General features: G+C 42.3%; 1 protein-coding gene across 18 annotated transcripts in view; it reads right to left on the reverse strand.

Annotated features, from left to right (window-relative positions):
* Positions 1-26,946, reverse strand: part of FOXP1 (forkhead box P1) — an 823,426-nt gene that overhangs the window by 306,542 nt on the left and 489,938 nt on the right. For 2 of the 18 annotated variants that reach the window (XM_053290513.1, XM_053290511.1), the window contains one exon: positions 3,783-3,906. The exons of 15 other annotated variants lie outside the window; for them this stretch is intronic. The gene's annotated coding sequence lies outside the window, so the exon portion shown is untranslated. Of the gene's footprint in view, positions 1-3,782; positions 3,907-4,026; positions 4,087-26,946 lie in introns of those variants that run through there. One more of the 18 variants, XM_053290519.1, reaches the window with a different exon arrangement.

Genomic DNA, 26,946 nt, shown 5'->3' on the forward strand with positions numbered 1-26,946 from the left:
TGCTGATAGAGCCAATACAATGAGGCTGTGCTGATAGAGCCAATACAGTGAGGCTGTGCGCACGACCACAACCCCTGGCAGGGCAGAGGGCTGGCGGGTAGTCTCCTGCCTGCCTCTCCAAACATGATCTCAGTCCCCTTCCAGGCTCTGATGCTTGCCCAATACACAATTTAATGTTAACCAAGTTGGCAAACTTGCCAGAGAAAATTGCTTCCATGTGGGTAGGCATCACGTTTGGAAACAGCAGCATTTACAGTATATTTCTGTCCTATTGAGAACCTGACAACATGGAAGCTATTTTTAGCAGCAACAAGGGCAACATGGTGATCAGCTCACAGACAATGGAAGGGACACGTCTTTTTTTCTTATTTCTATACAGTTTGGTTTCTTACAGGAATGGTCTTCAGCTGGCAAGTTGGGACAATAACTAGGGTCACAACATGGCCCAAGTTGCAACATACACCAATGATACAACTACCATACAAATATACAAAATTAAGGAGTGGGTGCATGTTCAGACTAAAGGTAAGTACTGAAAACGAGGAAGCGTTTCTACCTTAAAGCAATCTTAAAATAATCATTGTAGGGCACTATACCCCCTCCCATGCCCACATTTTTATCAAAAATACATACCTACATTTTGATCAGAAATACAGTAGTTGTGTCTTTTTACAGAATGGAAATCAAGCAATATATATAAAGAGAAAACCCTTAATTTTTGTCTGTCATGTAGCTCTTAAAGGCTCAGAAGCCATGTCAGGAAAAAGGTGGCAACCATAATTGCCTCCCTATTAAAATAATCTCTATTTGGCTTGGAACATATTTCCAATATGTATTTAAAATAAAAGTTTGAAGGAAGTTGTAAAATCTCAACATGATTATCTCCTAACTCATACTAAACCTGAAATATGTCTAAGCAACTGACATCCAAAATTAACAAACCAGCCATCTGTTCAAGACCACCTCCCATCCACCCACTCATTACTCCTCCCCACCTATACCAGACCTCGCTGAGTAAACATGCAAAACTACGGATGTTCTCCCGTCTGCCCTTCTCTGCTCCTTCTAATGACTTGCTACACTAATCATTAATTGCTATACTAATTATTAATCAGGCACATCACCAAGACAGAAACCATTTCTTTCTGGACAGGAAGGCATGTCTCAAAGCACTAGACCCATCACTATCATAATACAGGGCACAGATTCTGTTTCTGCTCAAGATACACATTTGTTCTGTGCAGGTTTTCTGTGCATGATTTCTAAAAATCTGTGCATTTTTATGTCCGAGAACTGTTCAAGCTTCTCAGATTAAACTTCAGAAATTATAGTGTTTACAAAAATTACAAGTGTAAACTGAAAGTATATCTACATATGTAAAGCATGCCAAAAAAAAGAACTCTGTTTGTAAACAGGTGATCATACAGGTACACCAAGCCAGGCAGCAGAACTGGCTGCCACTCCCCATCAGCTGTACTCTCAATGGCAAATCAGGGTTCGCTGTTTGTTTACTACATTTATAACCTGCTCTTCCTCCAAGGAGCCCAGAGTGGTGTGCATGGTTATATTTATCATCACAACAACCCTATGAGCTAGGTTAGGCTGAAGGATAAGTGACTGGTTCAGTTACTCAGTGACTTTCATGGCTGAATAGGGTGTTGAACTCGCATCTGCCCAGTCCTAGTCCAGTGCTCTAACCACTTCACCACACTGGATCTATGTTGTGCAATGTACAATACAGCTCCAAACAAACAACACGAATTCCACCGTGGTTTTTTCAAAGGTTTTTTTTGGGCAGGGGGGACAACAGAAGGTCAAAACAGCTAAAATAAAAAGACCCTTTGTAATAGATAGCTAGTCCAAGTCTATGTTTCACAGATCACTTTGCATGAGCATGTAATTTGGAGATAGTATAGCAGGGCGTTTAATGTCAAGAGGCCTAGATAATATTCTTGTGCTTTCAGAAACAGTCATTTCCCCTACTGTTCCTTTTCTGATTTTCTTGCCATTTTTCTTTCTTATTTTCCTCCCAAACTCCTTTATTAAATTCTTGTCCTGACTTTAGTTTTTGCCTTCACTTGCAAGCCCTGTACTACAAATCCACCTGCTGGGAGCCAGTTCATTCAATTACATATGCACACAAATGTAATGGGTGGATACAGCAGCCATTCCCGTGGCACTGGTAGAGAGAAAAATAGCTGCCATTAACCCAAAAATAGCTGCCAACCACCATATCTGTGAACATCCTGTTCACACATTACATTTCTCTATATAAGCATATGCCTAGGAAAAGGCTGCTCACACAGAAGGGGGGGGGGCTACTGTAGTACTACCCTGAGATTAGCATTAAGACATTTTCCCCAGTTCGAGATGAGCCTTTTTTGATGTCATAGCCATACATGACAATATGGACTAAAATATGGATGAGAATGACAGATTTTATCCAACATGCAACTGTGGGTGTGGGGCAGGAAAGGGAAATCTTGACAATATCATGCTTTATAAATTAAAAAAACAAACAAAACACCCTCCAGTGGTCCAATTCCATGCATGTTTTCTCAGAAATAAGTCTTAACATGTTCAAAAATGTTTACTCCCAAGTAAGCATGCACTAGATTGCAGCCTAAGTATCTTAGACTTCAGGATCAGAATAATCTTCATGGTCAAGTGGTGCTTCGTCGAGCTACAGCACTATATAGCTTCTCATTCAATCTTTTGTCATTGTTTGATGCTGAAAGAGAAACTGATTCATCACGGTGATACTAGTCAATTAATGACTGCCTGGCTAGGCCACACACTTCAAGTGCCTTCTGATTCACCTCAAACCCCATGACTGCTCTAGCAATCACAAGGAACAATATGTTTCGGATCATTATAGCATGTTAGTGAATGCCATCTATAAGGATATTGCCAACCTTTTCTTGTCTACTTGCCTGAATGACTAACAGGTCAATCATTTAATCTGATCCTTCAAAAACTCCTTAGGAACTTATATTTTGTTTTCTAATAATTTTAATAGGAGTTCTTACATATAATGTTACAGACCTCTGCATTAAATATAAAAAGGTAACATTTACTTTTCAAAAATATTAACTCTTCTGTTTCCTTAGGATTTAAAGTTAAAAGCTAACAGTTCCTATCGGATATTTAACCGACATAGGATGCAATCTACCAAGTAAGGCTCCTGCCACAATCACCCTTTATTTAATTATCATTGTGCAAAATCCCACACTGCCCCACTGAAATCAGTGGGGAATATAGCATTCTATTGTTTTGTAGAAGGTACCCATAACAACAATTGCGGGGTGAGAGGGGAGACAGAAAGTGAATGCCCTCCTCCACTTCTTTGTAAAATAGTATAACTACTACTATATTCCTATAGATTTATCTCATTAAGACTCTTGAAAATTAGGAAAGAAATATGACAATACATAGCATTTAAAGATGTAAATGCTCTTTCAAACATAAGGTTACTACACAATAATACATGGCAATCAAGTACACAAGCAGATCAAAATATACCAGGAAATTATATATTAGATAACTGTCTTTATATTATTTGCCATCCTTTTGAGAGTTTTCATTAGCTGTCCTCTAAAACAAGTGAAACATTTCCATTTCCTAACTTCACAGAGGAAACAAGCATCAATAGCTTGTTAAAAGAAACATGCACACATTCTCACAAACACACACACAATAACACCCCACATACACACAATAACCCAAAAGCACAAAATCACATGCATCATTCAAAAGAGGGGGTTTTGTTTTTTGATGATTACCTTGTTCATAGCCCTATCCCTTTGTCCTAGACATTTAAAGTCCTTGTTTGATCCATAAAGAATTTTCTAGCCATCAGATGCTCTATAACTGTGCTAGCCGTCTTGCAGGAGTGCTCTCTCCCTTCTGAAAAAGCAAACAACTGGATAGATATCATTACACTAAGGAAATCTCTTGGAAAAAAACCAAACAATTTGCTAATCTTTGTAGCCCCTTCATCCAAAGTTAAAGATAAGAAAAACAAACCTAAGTCAGTTTCAGCCACATTCCAGGGACAAGTTCCCCTTTTCTTCTTTATCAAAATCCTAGCTTTTAAAGTTTTTTTCCCTCAGGCCTTGCAGGCTAAACTGCTGCTCACACCCGCAAACAAAGCAATATTTGTTTAATAACTGATTGCTGCCATGGGTACAGTAAACAAGGGCCCTGGCGTTTGTGTTTATGAACAAACACATCATCTTGCAAGAGCAATTTAACATTAACCAGGTGGAATAATCAACAGATTTCATAGGTGACACTCAGGGCAGGACAACTGTAAACAGAAGAGGGAGGAGAAAGGGGCCACTTTCAGGGAATCAAGGTTGAGGCAAATGCATTGCAGAGTAAACAGCTGGGGAGAGGTCAAGACAAACAAACAGTCATCCTCCTGACATTTAGAGGAGCAGGAAGGTTGTATGTTACAGGCATCAGCTGTTGACCACCATGAAATCAAACCAGTTGGGGACCAGGACTACTTGTTTATACAGTGCCAGGTTGCTGCTAAACAACAATTTGCAGTTAACCTATCTGTGCTTCAGTCCCTACACTACCTGAGATCAAATGAAACTCTATTAATTCTTTTTCCACTGCTTTTAGAGACAGGACTGGAAGTCACAAACATGCAGTAGTCAATTTCAAAATTTATTTTTACAGAGAAAATATATCACACTCTTTTAAAAAAGAGAGATAAGCAATATCTTCCTAGTTTTGTCCATGAACTTGTTTAAAGCAAATACTAATACCTCCAAATCGGAATACTTTTGGAATCTCGTGAAAAGTGTAATCTGTTATATGTAAATACAAAAATTGGCATGTAACTTTCCACTTAAAACAGAAGTTCAGAACAATCAATGGCATGAGTATGAAAGTTAGAGGCACAAATTAAAACGATGGGCTTAGACCAATATAAAGGTAGTGGGAATTTCCTTTCTCTCACCGATGATATTAAATCTGTCAGTCGAGTGTTAATACATACTAGCTTAACCCATGCAGAGCATCTGCACACTAGTACTTGATTGCTGCCCCCACCCCCTGCCACAGCCCCCCTTACCTCAAGAGAATTCTCCACCCTCACCTGAACCACACTCCTGCTCCTCCTCCTCCATCCTGTTGCTTCCATCCCCCTCACCCCTCTTGGTCATGGCTATAGAGTTGTGGCACCTACTGGCCAAGCTGCAGCCCCCTATCCCCAGAGACTTCCCCACCTTCTCCCCACCCCTGCTCCTCCCCTCAGGAGCAGCAGCAGTGGTGGACTAGGCCCTTCCTCACTGCCGCCACCTCCATGGCCTCTCATTGGTTAGTGGTTAGAGTGCTGGACTAGGACCGGGGAGACCCGAGTTCAAATCCCCATTCAGCCATGAGACTTGCTGGGTGACTCTGGGCCAGTCACTTCTCAGCCTAACCTACTTCACAGGGTTGTTGTGAGGAGAAACTTAAGTATGTAGTACACTGCTCTGGGCTCCTTGGAGGAAGAGCGGGATATAAATACAAAATAAATATTTTTTAAAAACAATTCCCCTCAGGCCACGGACAGGCCTGGGCCCGTCCCTTGCCTGCCTGCCTGCATCAATGGCCTCAGTAGCCCCAAACAGAAGCTGTGCTTGACTGGACCCTTCCTTGCTGCCGTCGCCACCATGGCTGCCCTTCTTTCTCTCTTCCCCTCCCCTCTTTTTCTGTTTCTCTCTCCTCCACTCTCTCTACCCCTCCCTTATTTCCCCCCCTCTCCCTTCCTTGTTCATCTTTTTTCATCATCATGAGATCTTGTTCATCTTTTTTCCTCATCTAATTCACACAACAGCAGCCTCCTTCTCCCAAAGGGGCTCTTTCCTCCCTCACGACCCCTCTCTTCACAGACAGGAAAGGGATCACAGATCCCTGCCTGCTATCCTATGACAGACAGACATACAGACAGATAGATAGATATTCCTTTCCTCTACAATCAAGAACATCTTCTGACCAGTAACAGTTGCATTCCAACTGACCTTAATCATCACAGGTTCCTCCTTCCTATCTGCATATGGAATCCCCACTGCCCAATCACCATGGTGCTTCTGCTCATGAACTCTCACGAGAGCTGCCATGCACACCTTAGAGAATTATGTATATACAGGTGAAACTCGGAAAATTAGAATATCGTGCAAAAGTCCATTAATTTCAGTAATGCAAATTAAAAGGTGAAACTGATATATGAGACAGACGCATGACATGCAAAGCGAGATAAGTCAAGCCTTAATTTGTTATAATTGTGATGATCATGGCGTACAGCTCATGAAAACCCCAAATCCACAATCTCAGAAAATTAGAATATTACATGGAAGCAAGAAGACAAGGATTGAAGAATAGAACAATATCGGACCTCTGAAAAGTATAAGCATGCATATGTATTCAGCACTTGGTTTGGGCCCCTTTTGCAGCAATTACTGCCTCAATGCGGCGTGGCATGGATGCTATCAGCCTGTGGCACTGATGAGGTATTATGGAAGACCAGGATGCTTCATTAGCGGCCTTCAGCAATTCTGCATTGTTTGGTCTCATGTCTCTCATCCTTCTCTTGGCAATGCCCCATAGATTCTCTATGGGGTCAGGTCAGGCGAGTTTGGTGGCAATCAAACACAGTACACTGTATACTTTTCAGAGGTGCGATATTGTTCTATTCTTCAATCCTTGTCTTCTTGGTTCCATGTAATATTTTAATTTTCTGAGATTGTGGATTTGGGGTTTTCATGAGCTGTACGCCATGATCATCACAATTATAACAAATTAAGGCTTGACTTATCTCGCTTTGCATGTCATGCGTCTGTCTCATATATCAGTTTCACCTTTTAATTTGCATTACTGAAATTAATGGACTTTTGCACGATATTCTAATTTTCCGAGTTTCACCTGTAGATGGTAGTACCAGTACCAGCCAATCCCATAATACACACACGTACAGATGCCCCTAAGAAGTTTAGAAATTCTGACTGGGTAATATTATAAATGTCTGGCCACATTTTGAAATCTCTTGTGGAAGCTAGGATTTCTTCTACATTGGTTTGGCTACGTCTATATAAGACCCAGGTTAAGAGGCTGGTGGAGATGTACACACAGTGGCTGACATTCTGAGGCTGTTCTCACAAGCAGCCAAGCCTGGGCTTGGTTGCCTGTGAAAGCCACTGGGATCTGTGTGGATCCCGGTGGCCCTTAGGCGTCAAACCCAGCACTGAAGCCCGGCTCCTAGCAAAGGTTCAGGGTGCAAATGCGCTCTTACCCTGGCTCCCAGGATTGTGTGTCAGCATGAGCAGCCTAGAGCGCCCATCTCCCGGGGGAATCCCCCAGTTTACTGTACCTTATCAGAGGCTGGGATAATGAGTCCTGGCCTCTGTTGTTCTGTGCTGCTGAGAGCAGTATGGATAGTCATCTGTGCTGCTCCTGGCAGTGCGGGTCATGTAGGCATGTAGCTTGTGCACAGCAGGGGCTGATAGCGGTCATCTGGGGGAAGGTAGGTTGAATCCTGCCTGCCCACTTGGTTGTGTGAATCGCCCCTCTGACTAACAAGGCACCAGTGCTAGTGTGCATGTTGGAGGATGGGGGGAGAAGTTTTCAATGACCTCACATCCCCCCAGAAGCTCTTTGTGACAGGCTTCACAACCCCCAGGGACACATTTTCAAATGGCACAGGGAAGTTCCTGCAGATGGGGAATTTCAGACTAATGCTACACCAGTCCGTGCATGCATGTGACACGGGGGAAGAGGGAATTTCAATTGACCTCTCCTTCCCTAGAAAGCCCTTTGTGTCAGCCTGCATAACCCTCAGGGGCATGTTTTCAGGCTGCACACAGCACTTCCAGGTGAATGGGAGGTTACTGAAATTTGCCTCCACTGCTGAGCCAAGCAGTGGAGCTGAATTAGTTAAACTTTTCAGAAGCAGTGGTGTTTCTCCCGTTGCACCAGTGCTTCATTAGACAGGATGTCAACTGCTATATATATATATATATATATATATATATATATATATATATATATAAATAAAATGCCATCATTATACTACCACTACTACAACTATGACGAAGATGAATATGTATATACCGCTCTTCAACCAGAGTTCTCAAAGGTTTACATTTAAATAAATACATACATACATACATACATACATACATACAAGCATACATACATGAGATGGTCCCCTGTTCCCAAAGGGCTCACAATCTAAGAAACATAAGGTAGACACCAGCAACAGCCACTGAAGGGAGGCTGTGCTGGGGTTGGATAGGGGCCTATTACCAGAGGTGCACTAACCCCCGGACCTTGGGGACCTGGCCCGGTCCTCCAAGGTCCAGGGAGCCTCCAAACCCATGCTAACTTGGGAAAGAGGCACCTTTTAATGTGGTGATTCTCTTTATTTAGCAGGGGGAGAGTAACTGGCCCTATCCACCCCCAGCACAGTACTTCCAGTGACCGTTGCTGGTGTCTGTCTTATGTTTATTTTTAGACTGTGAGCCCTTTGGGGAGAGGAATCCATCTTATTTATTTGTTGTTTCTCTGTGTAAACCACCCTGAGCCATTTTTGGAAGGGCAGTATAGGAATCGAATAAATAAATAAAATAATAAACAAATAAATAAATGGCTGGGGCTGAGAATCTACAGCAGCTGAAGCACCCTGCCCCTGCCCCATGGGCTTGCAATGTTCTCTAAACTGCATAGGCGCGCCTTGCAGTTGCTTCAAGATGCTGGCCTGAGCGGATGGGCTCAGCATCGTTCCTCCTCATAACCAACCACTGCCGGGGGAGGGAGGAGAAGGGAGAGGCTGCTCTGCTCCTCCCCACAGCCACCCCTTTGCTGCAGTAAGAGTTTTGAAACAAAAAATACTCTGCGCTTTGGTGGGGCAAGCCCCCCCTGAAAATGGGGGGGGAGCTTCCGGGGGGGGGGCAGGCCTGCAGCTGGGCAGTCCAGGCACCCAAGTTACCTTGGTGCGCCCCTGCCTATGAAAGATATCATTATATCATGCCATCATTATATCACTTCTGTAGCCTCGGATCACTCGTGGCATCTCTAAAATTAGGTTCTATCAAGTCCCAATTTTTTTTTTTTTGCCATCTCTCAGCTGAAATAATGGATTGCAGAATGGGTGAGAATTTGATGGTTTCACTTGTGGACCTTTAGGAAAGGGAGGGAAAAGCCATATTCTGGCACACTAGTATAGAATCCAAAATACAGAGTTCTTATATCAATGCAATTGTGTCAGATGTGGTAAGTGATTTTTATAGAGAGCTAGGCCAAGCTGCAGTGAACGGAATCAAATATTAAGAGAATTTAAAATGCTGTGGTCAGTATCTGGACAGTACTCTTCAAAAATGTCATCAGTGCTTCATTTCCATAGCAAGAGCTTTCCTGAGGCTACATAATCGGATCAGTGAAGTCCTTTGGCCTAATCCCTGAAGTGTGGGTGAATGTTGTGGTTACTCAGCTGTGAAGGAAAGCAGGGCAGTGCTGGTTTCTAAGGCTCAGTCGAGACAAAATTTGATCCAACTAAGTCTGAAGTGATAGTCCTCTCTTCCCAAAAGCCCACCCTCTGGACTGCTTGCTATTGACAAAACTACTGCATATGTGAAGGAGATCCATGACATGTCTGACCATGACAAAACTGTCACAAGGGCACACAAAAAGGAGCAACATGAGATCTAGGCCAACTGGTTGAAAACAATGTCAGGATGAGAGTCATTTTCTACAGCATACTGGGAAGGAAACTGTAGCAAAAGCAAGATCATAACTTCCTACTGAGGGCCAAACCAGATCTGATGGAAATAGAACTGTGTGTCAGGATCGAATCACATCAAACCTAAAAATGGGGAGAAGAAGAAAAGAGACCATAAATGAAGCATTGGAGGTGGTGCGGCGAGGAGCAGAATCTTCCCACACTAGTTTTTTAAAAGCTGTGTTCTGTTGGTTGTGCCATATCACACCCTAATATAGGGGTGTGCACAGACTGGTAGCAGCAGTTTGGTTGAAATTCAAACCAAATTAAGACCAACTGGCTGGTCCGGTCAAACCAACAAATCAGCTCAAAGCAGTTCGAATTGTCCCAGGACTAGTTCGATCATAAACTGATTCGGCACATAAAGTAAAGGTGAAGTTGTGCCGTCGAGTCAGTGTCAACTCCTGGTGCCCACGAGCCCTGTGGTTGTCTTTGGTAGAATAAAGTAGGGGTTTATCATTGCCATCTCCCGCACAGTATGAGATGATGCCTTTCAGCATCTTTCTATATCACTGCTGCCCAATATAGGTGTTTCTGGGAAACATACCAGCAGGGATTCGAACCAGCAACCTCTTGCTCCCTAGGCGAGTTACTTCCCCACTGCACAATTACCCTAATATCAGCCTGAAAACTCATTGCATACTGCTTGTTGTTCCTGATGCCTGGGGTGGAGGTAGGAGGAAGGAGTTCAGCAGGAATTGTTCTTAAGTAGCATGGAGGTGATGAAACAATCTCTTAGCCCCATATTTTTATTTATTTGTTTGTTTTATTTAACATATTTTTATATTGCCCCAAACGTATGTCTCTGGGCAGTTTACAACAAAACAAAATAAATGACAAAAAAAAAAAGTTAAAATATTAGTTAAAACTGATTAGTTAAAAATTTGCAGCAGAAGTATTTATGACATCCATTGCCAGCTAGATATAGCAACATTCTAAATATCATCTGTCTTGGCATTTTTTCTCCTTTTTATGGGAACATGTAAAGCACCCCCAAGCCCCTCAAAACCAAGAGCTTAGCTAAATTGTTTAGATGTCAAGTATTGTGCCCTGTAAACTACTTCCCCTAAAGAAGAGTTTTACTTGAAACGTGTGGGGATCTAATAAACTGTATTGCACCATTCCCGATTCCTTCCTTTCAGTCTATTCAAAGCAATGGCCTTGGAAAAGGCTGATGAGATTTTTGTGCCTCTTGTAGAAGGCTCCTTAACAGAACATGGGAGAGGTTGTCTTGCCAGCTTGTTTGATAGTGGAAACAATCCAGTGAACAGGCATTACAAGGAAATATGAGCCCCTGGTGGTGCAGTGGTAAAACTGCCGCCCTGTAACCAGAAGGTTACAAGTTCGATCCTGACCAGGGGCTCAAGGCTGACTCAGCCTTCCATCCTTCCGAGGTCAGTAAAATGAGTACCCAGAATGTTGGGGGCAATATGCTAAAAATCATTGTAAACCGCTTAGAGAGCTCCGGCTATAGAGCGGTATATAAATGTAAGTGCTATTGCTATTGCTAAATATGATGGCCTCTCTTAAGTTTACCATAGTAGAATAATGAGCTAACTTCTTTGTGGAATGATGCCATTGTTCAAGGTAAAAAGGCCCTTTAAATATCTGACTTAATGTAGATATATTCTAGAGCTATATTTGGTCCACCTGGAAAAGACAAAAAGGACCTAATCTTGATTGACATGGAAGTCCAAAGCAGCCTTATCGGGGAAGAAAATGTCAGGGCATAAGACCACCCTTATTGTGATGTAGACTGATGAAAGTTCATGGCTTAGATGCACAGTTTACAAGCCCTTTGGTAGAAGTAGTAGCTACCCAAAAGGTTGTCTTGAATGACAGGGGGCAAAGAGCACAGATACTATGTGCTCAAAAGTCTTTTGTAACTCCTAAGTAACCACCAAAGACAGAATCCATGTGGGACAGAACACTGCCAGTTACAGTCCCTAGAAGGACTGTTTCATCAACAGGTGGAAGAACACTGGACTCCAGTGGAGAGAGGCAAGACCCCAGGTGGAAGAACACAAGAACCCCAGTGGAGAGAGGCAAGCAGAAATTGCTGCTATATGAACATGCAGAAATTGAAGAACCCAGGCTGCAGAACACAGATGAGGCATGCAGCCCCAAGACAAGGAAGGAGTGAAATTTAATGATTTAGCAAATAAATGTGTTTCTTTACTCATATGATTTTCAGAGTTCTCCCAAGCTGTTACAACTGGCAGATCTTTTCTGTAATTTGGAACAACCTGGACTGATTGACTGGAAATCTGGTCACCAGTAATGTACCACACAGAGCTGAGAATTTGCGGTAACAAATGCAGTGACCATTGTGATACCTAACAGGCACTGAACCTGGTTAGCCATCTGAACAGGAAGGGACATGGAGAAAGCCTTGATCATGTTGATAACACTGGCAGCCCAATCCAAAAGTAAGTAGGCTAGATCTTAAAAAGAAGTCTTGCTTGATTCACTGAATGCGACATAGATGTGATTTACGGAGCCTGTGTAGTTTGTGCCAAGTATCGGTCACTCGAAGTCATTTTTCTATCTAAACATAGACAAATCTTAGAACTGAAGCTCAGCAGCAACTACAGCCCCAAACTTCATAAATGTTTTGGGGGCCATGGAATCCAAAAGAACAGAGTCCAGTTTGAAAAGATCAAGATCCTACAGCAAAACAAAAGTACTTGTGGTGCTGGGGCCAGAAACAGGCAGTGCTAATAAGAAATTAGGTGTTTTTGAGCTCTGCCAAGATAAAAGCAGATATCAGGATTAAGGAGAGAAAAAATGTAGGCCAGGGAGAGCATATAGAAGATTCTGAGCAGTATAAATGTGTTGACATCTCCAAGTTAAAATTAGGTGAAAAACTCTGTTCATTGGTGCCATGAAGTAGCAAGAACAGACCCCAACAAGACATTGTGATGGAAGGACAACTTGTATTGCCCCCTTCTATCAGAGGGTGGAAATTTCTTATGGTGGAAAGCCAAAGGATAAAGGCTGTGATAAGTTATTCCCCATTCTGAGGAAGAAAATTTCAGCTTGGACTGCAGGTGGCTTTTCCTAGAGATGCAAGACTGTAAGACTGTTCTCATGAGCAGCCAGGCCCAGGCTGTTCTCATGAGCAGCCAGGCCCAGGCCCATGAGAACTGCTGGGATCCACACAGATCCTGGTGTTGCCATGCCGGCAAACACAGCTCCATAGCCTGGTTGTTAGCCAGGGTTAAGGGTACAGGTGCACCTTTAACGCGGCTGCCAGGATGACACAGACAGGCACCTAGAGAGCCCATCTCCTGGGGGAATCCCCTAATGTGCACCACGTTAATTGGTGGGGGTCCATGCTCCCAGCAACATTTATTTCATCTTCTGGGGGGAAGGCAAACTGGACTCAGTCTTCACCCCATGCCCCCAGTTGTGTGAAAGGCCTCTGTGAGGTCTTTAAGGAGCCAAGGTTAATATGAGATTGATAGGATGAATGATGTCTAGAACTCTGGTACCAATATTGATATGTGGCTGTTTGGGAAGAGAAGGGAGTGGTCATTTTGTATTCTTCTCCATCAAAAGAAAGCTCCTCTATGCAGGGCCAGCTTTCTGAAAGCAAGGCTGTTGATATGAACTAGGCATGCTTGTCTGGTCCGATTAAATCCACCCTAGCTTTATAATCACAATCTGTATTGCAACAGCAGGAATTTATCTACTCTTCTGATAAATGGAGGGCTTCAGTCTCAAAAATCTGGGCAACATTTATTGTATCCTATGAGAGATGGTCCAAGCAACAGGAAGTATTCTCCCACAACAGGCATACATGGCATGCCTGATTAGCTGGCCATTCAAAGAGAGAGAGCTGCAATTGAGTAAATCTTTCTCCTCACACTGTCTGCCGCACCTTGTACATCTTGTCATTGACTGCAGTATGGAAGGTAGTTTATCGTAGGAGTCCTTAGCCTCACACAGTGTTTTAAACCTACAACACCACTCAGAAATAATATGTCCAATCTCACAATTTTTGAAACCCAATTAAAAACGTGGAACATGCAAACAATCTGCTATTTCAGCATTAAGATACCCTCACATTGGAACTGAATTGCCTCTTCTGTGGTCTTTTTCCAGCACGTAAAATCACAGTTTATTCAGGGCAAGTAAGTACTATATGATAAAAACTACAAGCATATCATTCAAATGCTTTATTGGTCAAACAGATGGATGCTTTTATTAGTTCAACCTTTTTTGTAATGGAGTGCCACTGATGACCCAGTGTTATCCTCATTCCCAGCTATTAATCACACTCCTAAGAGCTCATTTTGCTTTAAAATCTTAAGAAATTGCCATAATTTAAAGACATGGTGTCTACCTAATGGGAAATGCTTCACAGATTGTATCACTTCTTATAACCATAGCTTGATGGCAATGCTGACCACAATGTTAAGGCATTGGAAAACTGAATAAAATATTTCACTATAGAAAAGCTACATGTAAACTATCTTTTCTACATGTGGGTTGCCACATCTTTAGTACTTTGCAATTACAGTGTTTAGGGAGTTGCAAAATTCAAACATGCATGGCCTTTACCACTCAAGTCTACAAAAACATTCCCTAAGCAAATATAAAGCAACAAATAAATACATTTAAGAGCATTTCTAAAATGAACAGTGAAGATTGATTTTAAACCAGTTGTACACAAAGATCTATTATTTATTCGGGTTACTATTGAACCATTATACCTTCCAAGAGAAGGAAACTAAGAATATTTTCTGATTGGGAATAGCTTCTTTGGCAAACTACAATCAACTGCAAAATTTACCCACAGGAAGATTTAAACTAATATGTTTATAATCTTAACCCATAAAGCTTGCTATTATCAAGATGCACACAGTAAAGTGTTTTGACAATGTTGACTATTATGGGAGGAAACACACATATAAGACAATTCCACCAAAATGTAAAAGCAGAAGAGAGAAGGGGGAAAGTTCCATTTTTTAAAAGCATCTTTCAACATCTTATGAAGGAAAATGTGGTGCAATTATATTATATAGAGAATACAAAAGAGTTCTTTTCTCAGCTTTCTAACAAGACATTAGTACGTACTAGCCTTATGAATACTGTGTTTAACGCAATCAAATTCTGTGTGTCTGAATTTATTATAGTAAGAGGCTGGGGGAAACATCAACTTTCCAGGTTGTTGCTAAGGATTAGCTCATGTTTACAACACTATATTTACAGACTTATATTCACTTGGGGAAAAATGCCAAGTGAAGGACAAAGATGAATATTGCTGAATAAATTCAGCCTTTATTTAGACAAATCTGATATTGTCATGTTTTCTTCTAAAAGGAAATATTTCTTGTTGAAGCAAATATGAATATTTGTTCATTAATGTGCTCTACAATGTTGTGTATCCAGTACTATTAGCCTGCCTTCTTAAAGAAATTATGTTAATTTCTCCCGAGTTCTAGTCCAAGATACCAAATATGACAAGTGTACAAACAGACAGCTTTTGTGCGTGGCACAAGACAGCTTAGGAGGCCGATAATGGAATACAGAACCTTTCACCTGCATGTTGCTTCTGCAAATCCAGCTCGCTCTGTAGTGACCAAAAGTTATTACAGCCTGACGGCTCATCAACAGCCTATGTGAAAAGCAGTTGGCAGCCTCAAACTAGCTCATCACAGGTGAGGTGTCCACTTCATGAAGTTCGTTGCAACAAACAGCTGCAACCTGGTTACTGGATTTGATAGCAGTTCCCAGGCTATACTGCCTTATCCAACAAATATGTTTCCACCCTGTAAAATTAGAGTGCTGAAGAAGTTGCTTCAAGCTAGTATTGTGAAGAGGCTCAAATATATGCTAGATAAACAGCCACTTTGGCATCTCTTTTGTATGATGTATGGGGAGGGCTTATACAATTGCAGACAGAGTGCAACGATGGAACTTTGTTATCCCTAAGTTATCCAACTTTTGTTCCCCACTTTTGGACTGCCACAAATACATCAGCTCCAGCATTTTCATCCTACTGTATATTTGTTCATAAAGTTTCTTCTCTCCAAGGACAAATGACACCCTCTGGAGTTAAGATTCCAATACCACTTTCATTATATAAGTTTCTTATTTGTACATGCTGACACCATCACAAAACAAACACTTCTCAGGATGGTGCTTTATTTCATGTCTGTATGGGATGCTATAACTTTGGATATACCAAATATATATAAATATATATGCAAAAGCACTATGCATTTTTTTGCTAACTGCCAGTATACAGCAATCCAGTTATTCCACTCCTCTAATAACCAAATAACTTTTTTTCAATTAAACTATGCTAAATTTCATATTACATTTAAAGAAACTTGTATTGTCCCATTGAGGCAAACATCAGGCAATAGCTCCTGTGTAGTTCTTTGAAATATCACATACACTTACACACTATCGTTACACTCTACACACCATTCCTATGTAAAAGTCTCACTATATAACAGCCAGTTCTCAGGATCTTGATTTGGGAGCAGAGAGGAGCAGAGAGAATATATTTCTGACAGATAGTACACACACCAACTCAGAAGCTGTCTTTAGACAGGAAAGGGAGGGAAGAAACACATTGGTCAGTTAGGTTATAACATAGCAATCAGCTTTTTGAACTATCTTTCATGTTGTGAAAATACATGATAGGATCTTTATTACCTGCTTCAGAAGCTGCTGGGACAAGGAGTAATCATCTTTGGCAGCAGTGGAGCATTTGCCTCCACTGCTGCACCCAGAACAAACAGCACAAGAGATTAAATTATTCGACCTGGGCCTAAGGAATCATCTGTCTAAAAGAATGCACTTGCAATAGCCTGAGAGGAAGGATACTAGCTATAACTACAAGGAAGGGCAGGGTAACTACAACAAAAGGACTTTTTATCTAAAGAACAGTGGTCTCCCTATAGCAAGAGTTGTTGGGAAACAGACATCCAAATTAATTCTACACAGAGGACTTTCATAACTTCCACATGGCTCTCTGTCACCTGTGGACATTACGTTTCCCAAACATATAGGACATTGAGCCTTCTGGTTCCAAGCACTTTAGTAGGCAAAGAAGATGGATCTTGAGACTGTACACAAATCAAATGTGCTATCCTGACCAATGAAATTAAAAATGAAAGACTATTTCACATATTCACATTTCCCAGGACACACACTTTACTCCACTCTGATTTAAATTTGGAGCAAAATTAACTACCTTTTAATGGAGGGGCCCATTCTCTGTGTGGAAATGTGGCCACTCACTAATTGCGCTCCTGAAATAAACAAGGCTAGTTAGCACAACAAGGGAAGATTTTCCATGTCTGTGGCTGACATCTTTATTGATCTTTCTAAAACAGTAAGTTCGAGACCGTGCATGCTATTGTGCTACTCTATGCTTACTGTCAATTGTCTTCTAACTTTTGGGAACCAGAATAAGATACAATCAGTATTACAAATTATGTTTCTTCATGTATGGTCAAAAGTGTGGGTCAGTTTAAAACTTTTGTTTGTTTGTTTGTTTGTTTATTGTTAAATTTATATACCGCCTTTCATTAAAACAATCCCAAGGCGGTTTACACAAAATTAAAAACAAAATTATAAAAATGACACAAATAAAATATTAAGCTAAAATATAAACCAAATCTGATTAAAAATGTAAAACACAAGCATAACAACAGTACAACAATACAAAGAAGCAGAAGCAGAGACAATCATATAAAAGCCTGGGTAAAAAGCAAAGATTTAACATGCTTTCTAAAAGCTGTGATGGAGACCGAGGAGCGGATAGCCACTGGGAGAGCATTCCAGAGTCTGGGGGCAGCAACAGAGAAGGCCCTGTCTGCGTGCATGACAACCGAGCCTCCCTCATTGTTGGCACCCAGAGCAGAGCCCTGCCAGATGACCTCGTCAAGCAAATAGCAAGAGCAGGCAGTCCCTCAGGTATCCCGGGTCCAAACCATTAAGGGCTTTAAGGGTCAAAACCAGCACCTTGAATTGGACCCAGAAACAAACTGGTAGCCAGTGCCGCTCTTTCAAAATGGGTGTGATGTGCTCCCAACGGGCAGCTCCAAAAAAACCCTTAGCTGCAGTTTCCAGATATTCTTCAAGGACAGCCCCACGTAGAATGTGTTACAGTAATCCACCTGTGATGTGACCAAGGCATGGGTAACTGCCTTCTCAATAAAAGGACACAGCTGGCGCACTAGCCGAAGTCGTGCAAAGGCACCCCTGGCCACCACCTCTACCTGAGCTTCCAAAAGCAGAGCCGGGTCCAGTAAAACCCCCTAAGCTGTGTACTTGCTCCTTCAAGGGGAGTGCAACCCAATCCATTAAAATCTCCTCATTCTGATTGGCTCTCCTACTGTCCAACATTACCTCCGTCTTGTCTGGATTCAATTTCAGTTTATTAGCCCACATCCAACCCATCATGGCCTCCAGCCCCCAATTCAGGACATCCACTGCCTCCCTAGGATCAGGTGAGAAGGAGAGATAGAGCTGAGTGTCATCTGCATATTGCTGACAACTCATTCCAAGTCCCCGGATGACCTCTCCCAGCAGTTTCATGTAGAAGTTAAACAGCATGGGGGACAAGACCGAACACTGTGGACAAGACCGAACCCACAGGCCGATGGTCACAGAGCCAAACAGTAGTCCCCAAGCACCACCTTCTGCACACACACACACACACACACCTGCCCAAGACAGGACCGGAACCACTCCAACACAGTACTTCCGATTCCCATACTCGAGAGGGAGTCCAGAAGGATACCATGGTGGATGGTATCGAACGCCACCAAGAGGTCCAGCAGAACCAACAGGGACATACTCGCTCGCACACTGCCCAGGATCATGTCCACATCCTCAGGCTGCACCAACTGAAAGGAATCCAACACAACAGGGCCAGATGGTACCAGAGGCACGTCTGCCAGAACTGCCAAAACTCTGGAGTCCAAATCAGCATGGATGCGAGCAACTTTATCTGCAAGGTGACTTGCAAACTGATCACAGTGGGCTGTAGATGATTACCTGGGGGATGTGTGCAGCAATGTCTTTGCTGCAGGAAGCAGCTCTGCTGGTCTGCACTGAGCAGATGCAATGGAGGCGGAGAAAAATATCAAAACAACCTGCAAAAGCAGTCCACACAATAAAAATATGAAAATTCATTGCTAAGCATGAGCTGAAGCATTTTTTAAATTTTAATTTCACTTAATATCCAAAAGTCAAACTTAATTTAAAAACAAGAAAACTTCCAACAATTGGAGAATTCATTAAAAAGAAGCTGAAATCATGTCAGTGGGAAGGTTAATTCCCTTCAAAATGCTTTTGAGTTTTTAGAAACTAGAAACTCAAATAAAATATATACCATACACTAGCAGGTGAGGAATTTGGGAGCTAGTGGGTCTGTACTTGGGACACACATGCACTTTCCATGTATCCACTGTTTCTGTGCTAGTGCACACTTTTTCAGCACATCTATATACGTTTTTGTGCCTGTGCATGCATTTGGATACATTTTTCTTCCTCTATCAAGTGAATAATCAGAGCCATCCAATGCCCAGTTCAGGAATCAGGTCTTCCAAATCACGAACTGCATTAGTATCATGCAGAGTCCACTTCTCTCACTACTGAACAGCCAGGTCAGGTGTTCCCCACCCCACTTAAGGGATAATTCTGTATCTACTGAATTATCTGTATCGACTGGTACAGAATTACTGATAATTCTGTATCTACTGCTGCATGTATCATCTGGAATTTTACATGTAAAGAAATACTTGTGCTCTAAATGAGTAGAAGAATGCATTTTTTTCACCATCCTTTTAACTATACTAATTATAAGTTAAAAGGATAGTTAAGTACGCGATAACAAAAATAGAACATTCAAGACCTGAAGTTTTGATATCCGAAGAACAGCAAGACAAAGTACAGGGGTAGTAAAATAGCTTTATCAAGGTGAATGTTCACAATGTGAAACGAGCTTTTATGTCACGCAGAACTCTTTCCTGATGTTCAATGTAAGTAAAATCAAGTGGGGGGAAAGGATGTTTCTGGGAGAGGGCACTGTGTTTAGCCACTTCTGCAGTCTATTTCAATCTTTAAATGACAGTAGAAAATGTTCTTACAAACTAATTAAGAACTGTGATTTATTTAAAACTTTTATATTTAACTTTTCCTCCTTCTTCCTGAGAGTCCTCCAAGTATCAACAAACGGTAGACTATTCAAGGTGTGGAGGGCTAACTCAAACCATAGTTTGCTGGTTTGGACATAAAGGCAAACTGTGGTTTGATCAAGCCAGGATATGTTCTACTAAGCTGAGCTTGTGAAGGAAGAAGAAAGCATACAAGCACACAGCTAATTTCTGAGTCCCTAACCACTGCTGGCTCCCTAATCTTTTATTAGGTCTGTGTGAAGCTTTGGGCTGAAGCCAATACTTTTGCACAGTCCCCTTGGCACTGTACAGAAGTGACCGTTCCCACCATGTAGTGCTGCACTTTGCCCAGTGCCAGTGAAGCTCCTTTAAGAGAAACTGAGCCCTCTCAGCATTCTATGCACACCTTCTAAGATACTGCTAGGGCTTGACGGGGCTCTATTTCTCTTAAAGAGCGCCCCCTTGACTCTGAGAAAAGCGCGGCACTGCACAGTGATCAGTGCAATAGGAAACAGCTCTTGAAAATTTTCTTCCAAGTGGTCCCCAGTTGAAAAATAATAAAGATAATTGCTCTAAAGCAAGAGTGTCAACTGTGGCCTTCCAGATCGTATTGGTTTACATCATCCCGGGCTACTGGCCAATGTGACTGGAGATGATAGGAAATGTAGGCCAACAACAGCTAGAAGGCCACAGTTTGATACCCATATTCAATATCATGTTTTGAGACTTGGAGAACATAACATAACATAACATAACATAACATAACATAACATAACATAACATTTCATTTATTTATTTGATACATTTAATATACCACCCACTCTGAAGACTCTGGGCGGTGTACAACAACAGGCAAACAGGCAACATTAAAAATTACATTACATTAATAATTAAAAATTATTCAAGAACTAAAGTAACTACCAAAAACAGAAAAATGAACTACAGGGCAAAGGCCTGGAGAAAGAGAAAAGTCTTCAATAGCAATTTGAAGATCAGTAAGGAAGGTGCTAGTTGGATCTGTAGGGGGAGAGAGTTCCAAAGGAGTGGGGCAGCAACCGAAAAGACCCTTTCATGGGTCCTAGAGCCCCAAACATCTCGGAAATCAGGGACCGACAGAAGATCCATCTGAGCTGATCTAACAGGACGGGATGTAACTGGATGAGAGAGGTGAGTCTGTAGGTAGACAGGCACCAGGCCCCGCAAGGCTTTGAAGGTCAGAACCAGGACCTTAAATTGAGCTCGGAAGCAAACAGGCAACCAGTGCAATGACTGTAGGAGAGGTGTTACCCTGTCATATTTTCTGGCACCCATGAGTAGACGAGCCGCTGCATTCTAGACCTGCTGCAGCTTCCCAATCGTCCTCAAAGGTAACCCTAGATAGAGAGCGTTACAATAGTCTCAACAGGAGATAACAAGGGCATGGGTCACTGTCATTAATGCCTGCCGATCAAGGTAAGGGCGTAACTGGCAAACCAGATGAAGCTGGGCAAAAGCACTTCTGGCCGCAGCTTCCACCTGCTGCTCAAGCAGGAGGCACGAGTCCAAGAGGACCCCCAAATCGCAAACAAGCTCTTTTGAGGGCAGCACCACCCCATCTAAAAAAAGGTTCACATCCAGCTGTTGGCCATTACGAGGGCTGAATAAAAGTAATTCAGTCTTAGTGGGATTCAGTCTGTGCTTGTTTTGATTCATCCAGACCTTAATAGATCCCAGGCATAGAGTAAGAACAGAAACAGCGTCCTCAAAATGGTCTGAGATGGCAATATATAGCCAAATATCATCAGCGTATTGATGAAATCTCACCCCAAACTGGGAAATGACCTGACCCAGCGGCTTCATATAGATGTTAAAAAGGACAGGGGCAAGAACTGAACCCTGGGGGAACTCCATAAAGGAGTGGCCATGGGTCAGAGCTCCTGTCCTCAATGCACACCGACTGGACACGACCACTAAGGTAAGAACGGAACCACTGTAAAACAGTGCCCCTGATACCCAACCCACGCAGGTGGTCGAGAAGGATAGCATGATCGATAGTGTCAAAAGCCGCTGAGAGATCTAAAAGGCCCAAGAGAGGTACACTACCCTAGTCAAGGTCCTGAAGAAGATCATCTGCTAGAGCGACCAGTGCTGTCTCTGTGCTATGCTGAGGCCTGAAGCCCGACTGATAAGAATTAAGATAACTAGTTTGTTCTAAGACCCTCTCGAGCTGGGCACATACAGCCCTCTCTTTGCTAAAAACATCTGAACGTAGCCATCATATACTTGGGCTTTCTAAATGTTTTTGATGAAATTTCCCATCAAAGTCTCTTGATTAGTCTTCTTATGAATTGGTAACTGATTAAAGAAGCACAAGCAGAAAGTATGAATAAGCAGACAATTGTCATAGTGGAGAGAAGTGAAAGGTGAGGCCTCCCATTTCTATGCATTGGTACTACTGAACGTATTCATAAGCAATTTGGTGTCAGGGATGGGTGATGAGTTAAATTAAGTCTGATAAATCAAGTTATTTAGGAAGGTTTTAGACTATTAAGATACACAAAAGAATATTTGATAATCTTTGAGTGTAGGGGGCAACAAAACAGGAAATGAGATTCAATAGCTGGCACTATTATTAATGAAGTGTGAGCACCAAGTGAGAAGCACTGGTGATGCTTCTGAGTTCCAAACTATTACAGCACTGCTGTTAATATGTGCATGTGTGTGTGACGGGAATTTTGACAACTCCCCTTTTCTCAGAAATCTTCTGTGCCACCCCAAAACATTTTTAAGTGGCACAGAGCACTTCCAGGGAAGGGGCGTTGTAAAATTCCAGCAGCCCATATGCATGCTGGTGCTGTTTTAGTCACACCCATCAGCCACACCAGCACTTCTCACATAGCAGTCACGCTCCATTAGTCAGAATGTTGATCATTTTGACTTAGTGTAAAGGGATTCACATTGGGATTTTAAAAAAATAATAATCCCAGTCACAAATATAATGATATAACTGGCTGTAACTATTGCAATGTCCAGAAATCTGGACTCACCTGCAAGGTGAGGCAGTAGGAGTTGCAGCACTGGATAGCTCCCAGTGAGCAACATGCTGTGGCAAGCACCTGGGGTGGAATCAGGTCTTAAATACCTCTAAGCTCAGACTACCCCTCCCAGGCTCTGACAGCAAAGAGATGGAAAAGGGCAGTAATCTGGCCTAGAATCTCACACTTCTCCCCTCCATCAAATCCCTCCTAGCTCATTGCTGGCATTGTGCAGGCTTTGGGTAGCACAATGTACTTGATGTGGGCCGTTTCATCGGGGGCAGTGGGGCTTGAGCTCAATGTGTGCAAGTTCTGGAGTCTCCGCTTATGGGGTCTCTGCCTCTGAGGTCTCCCAGCTGGCAGGCTCAGGACTTGAACCAGGCCTGGCTCCTCTGGTCTTGCCTGACTGCTTCCCCCTCCTGAGGGTCAAACTCGGTGCTAAGGCTCAGGGCTGAGTTCATGACAATTGTCCAAGCAAGAGATGTAAAGGTTGTACTGGACAGTTTAACAAGAACATCCAATTAAATTTGCAGTGGCAGTGAAAAAGGCCAATTCCATATTAGCAGTAATTACGAAAGAACTGAAAATGGCAAATTTCATAATAGGAACAATTATGAAACGACTAAAAATTATGAAAGAACTGAAAATGGTCCAATTCAGGTGTGCTTTAAAGATGCTATACAGGAGTGCAAGTGTCTGAAACAGAGCCTGGAGTCCCACCCCAGCTGCGTCACTCATCCCCAGCAGCACGCACATCACTCTCAGATACAGTGAAATTAGTCTGCAGTGCCCCAGTGGTCTCCCACCATCACTATCATGGATTTCACCTCTTCAGATTAATGCTGCTGTAACCATGAACAGCTTATTGGCAGGGGTGAGTGACAGGCCCCACTTTAGACACTTTGTAAAGGAAAGGAAAGATTGTGCCATCAAGTTAGTGTCGACCCCTGGTGACCACAGAACCATGTGGTTTTCTTGGTAGAATACAGGAGTGGTTTACCATTGCCTTCTCCCATGCAGTATGAGATGATGCCTTTCAGCACCTTCCTATATCACTTCTGCCCAATATAGGAGTTACCCATATTCTAGGAAAAACACCAGTGGGGATTTGAACCAACAGCCTCCTGCTCTCTAGGCAGGCTGCTTCTCAGTGGCACCCTTAGGTGGCTCAGACGCTTACGTCCAAATAGGGTTAATGTTGTTGTATCAATCTTTGGTGCTGTATTATTTGGAATATAGTATAGTTCTGATCGTCCCAATTTTTTTAAAAAGCGATTATAGTGCAAGGAAAGATTCAGAAAGAGGAAATTAAAACAGAGGTTTCAAGCACCTTCCCTACAAAGAAGGGCTAAAGAACATGAGTATATTTAATGTAGAAAAAGATACTATATTTACCCAAATCAAAGATGATTCTGAATTTAAGATGACCCATTTAAGAAGCAGAGGTTAAATACAAGTCATACCTCCATTTACTCAAAAGCAAAAGGACTCAACCTCCTGATTTATAATATCAAAAAACTGGGGCCAGGAAGGAGACTAGTTTTGGATTCAGGTAAATACAGTAAGTAAGGGATGGAGGATGTGATAAAGGTTTATAAAATTATTAATGCTGTTGAGAAGGTGGACAGATAGAAATTGATCTCCCTCTCTCATAAAACCAGAACTTGAGGAGATTGGCCAATAGATTGGCAATCGATTTTATCTATACAGACAACAGATAATATATAATTAATTCCATGCTAGGGATCATTAGAAAGGGGACTGAAAATAAAAATGATAATGCTATAATGCCCTTATACAAATCTATGGTACATCCACATTTGGACTACTGCGTATAGCTCTAATACCTGTATCTTAAGAAGGGCATTGTAGAACTGGAAATGGTGCAGAAGAGGGCAACACAGATGATCAGGGGGCTGGAGCACCTTCCTTACGAGGCAAGGTTACAGCATCTGGGGCTGTTTAGTTTGGAAAAGAGGTGACTATGGGGAGACATGATAGAGGTGTATAAAATTATACATGAAGTAGAGAGAGTGGACAGAGAGAAATTTTTCTTCGTCTCTCACAACACTAGAACCAGGGCTCATCCAATGGAACTGAAGGCCAGGAATTTTAGTACCAATAGAAGGAAACACATTTTCACACAGCACATATTAATCTATGGAATTCTCTGCCACAAGATGTGGCGATGGCCACCAGTTTGGATGGCTTTAAAAGGGGCTTAGATAAATTTATGGAGAACAGGTCTACCAATGGCTACTAGTTTGGTGCCCATAGGCCATCTCCAGCCTCATAGGCAAGGTGCCTCTCAATACCAGTTGCAGGGTAGCAACAGCAAGAGAGAGAGCATGCCTTCACTTCTTGCCTGTGGGCTTCTCAGGGGCATCCGGTGGGCCACGGTATGAAACAGGATGCTGGACTGGATGGGCCTTGGGCCTTACAGCAGGGCTGTTGTTATGTAAGGTTATAGAATTATGTAAGGTGTGGAGAAAGTCTATAGAGAAAAGTTTTACTCCTTCTCCCATAACAGTAAAACTCAGGGTCATTCTGTGAAATTGACTGACAAGAGATTCAGGGCAGACCAGAGGAAATACTTCTTAACACAACACATACATAACTTATGAAATGTGTAGTGATGGTAGTTATCTATCTGTTGGAGAAAAGTATCATGAATATGCATATATTGTGACTTATGAAGGGGTATAATCAAGATCACACAAACACAATGGGAAGATGAAATGTAAATATAACTATTTAGGGTGGCAATTGGGAATCTTGTAAACTGCTGGAGTAATCCTGGAGAAATAAAGTTTTAATGACACAGAAAGGCTGCTCGTGTGCAGCACCAGGATCGAGCCCAATCCTGGCACTGCCTGTCTGCCTGCCCCGACTTTTAACTCCAGTGTTTAGCTGAGGTTAAATGAACACCAGCACTGGGTTTAAAAAACTTCCCTCTAGCCTGCCGCCATTTCCAGAAACAAGTCAGGAGGAAGGAGCATCCTTGCCAAGCACGGTGGCTGCGCTAATGCGAGCAGCTGTTGTGCTCATGGTGCGGCACACCCTCGGATGCGGGAGGGGGGCAAGTCCTGCTCCTGGCTACACCCTTCGCCGCACCACACAACAAGAGCACAGACAGCCACCGCTCATCTGCGGAGGAAGGCAGCCGAGCTCATGCCTTCCCCCCAGCCTGCCCTCCTTCCCAGCTGGGATCATGTGAAAGATCTCAGGTTCATTTTCCTCAATAGAGTGCATGCATTTATATTTCTGGTGCTTCCATTCAAAATCTGGCCAGATCACTCACTCAATCAATCACTGGCCCTGATGATGGCAGTGAACAAGGCTCAATGGTTTTGGTCTTGCTATGGCCCTGGCTTTCTGCCTGTAGCGCTGCAATTCAATTGGGTCTGTGTTTTAGAACACGTTTTTGGAGGGGGCAACAGTTTAGTTTTGCCTGCACAGTATCCCAAACTCAATCCTCTGTGTGTCAGGTTAGTGAATTTGGAAAGTCTTGTGCCTAAAACCTTGGATAGGACAGGGTTCCATATGTTCATGTGATAAATATAATGGCTCACATACATATTAACATTGTGCTCATGGAAGTACATTCTGTTCATGCAAGGGCGGGGTTTTTTTGTTTGTTTTTGCATTTCCCCCCTACTTGTCCCTTCCCTCTGTTGTTCCTATTGCCCCCAACTACTGTCCCTAAGGTCTACCAACCCTCAAGTACATATTTTGGTGGAGCAGCAGGTGGGATCAGTGAAAACAATGGCACCTCACTTGTGCAAGCAGAACATACTTCTGTGAGTGGAGCGTTACTCTATATGTAAGCATCTAAAAATAATCTCAGAACTCTTCACGGTACAAGGTTGTCTTCATGGTTGCATTGTATGTAATTAATATATTTATTTCAAAATATGTATATTCCACTTTTATTTTTAAAAGACCCAAAGTGTGGCTAACATAAAAAATATCAAAATAATAGCATAAAACAAGAGAAAACCCATGCATTTATTTTATA

This window comes from Hemicordylus capensis, chromosome 2, assembly GCF_027244095.1.
Source record: "Hemicordylus capensis ecotype Gifberg chromosome 2, rHemCap1.1.pri, whole genome shotgun sequence".
Lineage (NCBI taxonomy): Eukaryota > Metazoa > Chordata > Lepidosauria > Squamata > Cordylidae > Hemicordylus > Hemicordylus capensis.